Source organism: Alligator sinensis, unplaced genomic scaffold, assembly GCF_000455745.1.
Source record: "Alligator sinensis unplaced genomic scaffold, ASM45574v1 scaffold163_2, whole genome shotgun sequence".
NCBI classification, from domain to species: Eukaryota; Metazoa; Chordata; order Crocodylia; family Alligatoridae; genus Alligator; species Alligator sinensis.
This window is the reverse complement of record NW_005842499.1, coordinates 963,620-966,729: the sequence shown is the minus strand read 5'-3', so window position 1 is coordinate 966,729 and position 3,110 is coordinate 963,620. Positions and strand designations below refer to the sequence as shown.

The 3,110-nt window shown below is 42.1% G+C and overlaps 1 long non-coding RNA gene across 1 annotated transcript in view; it reads left to right on the top strand.

Annotated features, from left to right (window-relative positions):
* The first annotated feature begins 1,442 nt into the window (after positions 1 to 1,442).
* Positions 1,443 to 3,110, top strand: part of LOC106722624 — a 14,828-nt gene continuing 13,160 nt past the window's right edge. Inside the window, exon 1 of the long non-coding RNA XR_001358636.2 lies at positions 1,443 to 1,583. This is a non-coding gene — a long non-coding RNA (uncharacterized LOC106722624). The remainder of the gene's footprint in view (positions 1,584 to 3,110) is intronic.

Sequence of the window (3,110 nt, the reverse complement as noted above, 5' to 3'; positions counted from 1 at the left end):
AATGAGAGAGACATTTACATGGAAATTAGATCATAAATTCAGCCTTAGGATCTGGTAGTTGCTGATAAAGCAAAGTTGGCATTTTCAGGCTTGTGTTGACCTAAAAATATCAGGGAAGGCAAGTATTCCTTCAGTGGGAACATTTGATTCCACATTGACAGTAGATTCTTAATACCCATGTCAGTCATGTAATTTGATTCTGTCTCTTGAGGTTTGGCCTTAAAGGACAGCTTCACCATTTCAAGCATAGATATTAACTCATCCTCTCTCATTGCATAATACAATGAGAGCCTACGTATGGTTCTGCTCAGTATCTTAGGCAACAGCCAAGCATTCCCCAGGAGAGCTGAATATCTTTGAGACAGATTGTTCCAGTAAGCACTGACATGTGGTAACTACACTGCTACAAAGGGAACTCTGGAAGTGAGCTTAGCTTGGAGCTACCTAGCACTCATACAGCCTCTTTTCCTCCCTAGGAAGGTATAGAAGAATGAACTAAATTCATTCAAACCTTTTTCTTTGGAAAATGCCAATTCATTAAACTATTTTTCCCCAAGGAAGGCTAATTTTGACAGTTCTACAGGTCAAAAATTAAGATGTTTGCAAGTAGATGAAAGTAAAATGAGACATTTCAAAATTATTGAAAGAGCCCCTGAGTTTGACTTGCCCTCAGCCATTTGGCTGCAGGAGCAAACTAGGGAGGAGTCTTGCATTTCCATAAAGTGAGCATAAAGCCAATATCTTCCCATGGGCAACAGACATTACCTCTGCAGGTACTACCCCATGCCAGAAAAGCGGTTATTCCCAGTCCCTGGTAAAACCACCGTGGTCATCATGGTATTTCTGAATGCAGAAACATTTGTCAGGGAAGTCACACAGGTGAGAGCTACACACAGACTGAAGCCATTCCTCTCTCCAGTTGTGCATCAGGGAGCAGGTGCTGCAAGAACTCCTTAAAAGTAGCCAAGTAACCAATCAGCAGACTGAGGTTCAGCTGGCCCTGCTTAGTGGGGTTAACTGTTGCTGACCTAGATGCTTGACTAGCACAGAAGCCTTACAATGAGCAGTAACACAGGAGTGGAAACAGAGCAATGGCCCAGGGGTGTAACAGGGCAGTTCTGTATCCTAAGTGGCAGTGGTATGTGAGACAGTGGCAGCAACCCAGCTGCCAGTGGTAGCAGTAGTGGCTCACCAACAGCTGGTATTTTTGCTCCTCCCTAGTCACACCCCTTAGTTTTTTTCCCCCAGTCTTCCCCCCACCCTCCCCCTTAAGTACTGTTTCAGTGGATTGTTGGTCAGAAGTAGTACAGATGCCAGAGCAGCATAGCCAATCAGCAAATGCTTAAATTGAAGCTGCTAAGAGCAGAAGACAGCATGAAGGCTCTCACTATCCACCATAGCCATCTGTGATCACAGTCTGGGGAGCCCCCTTGAAATGCAAACAGCTGCTCAAAATGTGGAATCCTCTGAGTTTAAATAATGAACAATAAGTGTGCTGTAACAAAGGAAGGGAGGCAACTACCTCACCAGCCTCTCAGGGATGAGGAGGATTACATTCAAGATGATTCCCCAGGTACTCTGGGGTAGGTTTTACTTATTGTTGATTCAGGTTTATTCAAGCTTTGTGTCTCCCTTTTCCTTTTAACGAAGTTGGATCTGGTTAAAACCTGGGACTCATTGCTTGTGAGGTGGGAAACAATGCGCATCATGGGAGCCTGGAAGATGTAATTTCATTTCCCCAGATTTTTGTTTGGAGGTATTATTTGGAGTTTGTTAGTAGGAACCCTTAGAATATGGATCTAGCGTTTTGTTTTTGCTTTTTTACTGACAGACAGCACCTAGCAAAACGTTTATATTACTCAGAAAGTATTTCAAAGTATTTCTTATTGGCCCTTTGTTTAAGACAGTAATGGGGTATTTCACTTGCAGCAGAGTTCTTATCCCCTCCATTCCTACCTTCTGAAGGCAGTGGGGCCATGAATCACAAAGCTACTGCTGTCAACTTCAGCCTCCCTGGCATAATAAGTCTAGCTAGGGACTGAAGAGACACATGTAGTCAAGCATTCTCAAGGTAAAATATTGATCAGTTTAAACTGAAACTGGAGTAGTCAATGAAATTTTTATATTCCTCTGTGTTCTTTGGTCACACTGGCCAGTCTAACAGGAAAATCATTCTTCCAGAAACAGAAAAGTTGCTTGGAGAAAAGTGTTTTTTGAACTGGGCAATCCGTATTTCTGCTTTCCCAAGAGAGTAATCTAACCATCAAGCTAAAGCAGTGGTTTTCAACCTGTGGTCTGTAGAATGTCTAAGGGATCCATGAAAGATGACTATGATCAATCAAAAGTATACCCACACTTACAATTCAAAGTGGTCTGCACCTCCATTGAAAACTTTTTAGGGGTCTGCAAATGAAAAAAGGTTGAAAACCACTCAACCGAAAAAAAAAAAAAAAAAAAAAAGGGGGGGGGGGGGGGGGGGCAGAAAAAAAAAAAAAAAAAAAAAAGGGGTAGGGGAAGGGGAGCATATTCCCCTCTCCTGTTGAAACTGGGCCTTTCAGCAGCCAGGAATGCAAGAGACATGAGACCAGAAGGAGAACAAGCAAAAGTAAACTTTTAGGTATGCAAAATTTAGTAGCTAAATCTTAAGTCCCATTTTAGGTACATACATCCTTCTTCTGGATCTCTCTTATTTATAGATCTCTGTGTGCATCAGTTTCCCATGTGTAGAATGGGGAAAGCTTCACCACCTTACATCCCAGTGTGCTAAAAGGATGAAAAAATCAAAGTTGGGAGATAGTTACTGTAAAATGAGAGACATAAGCATACCATAGAGCTGGATTTTCTTCTCCCTGGTATGAATGGCTCATAATCCTGTATCTCACCTGATATCAGAGAAGCCCAAATAGATTGACTCCAGCTTGCCTGAGGAGTTGCATGATGACAAGTGTTGTTAGTAGAGGGGAAGCCATAAATTCCTGTAACTTCTGGTTACAAATGCAAACCACCTTACGTTTACATTATCCTAATTAGGCACAAGGTGTGAACTAGCCATTTCAGGTTCTGTGGACTTCTCTCTTGTGAACTATTATTCAAGGGAAATGTATTATGCA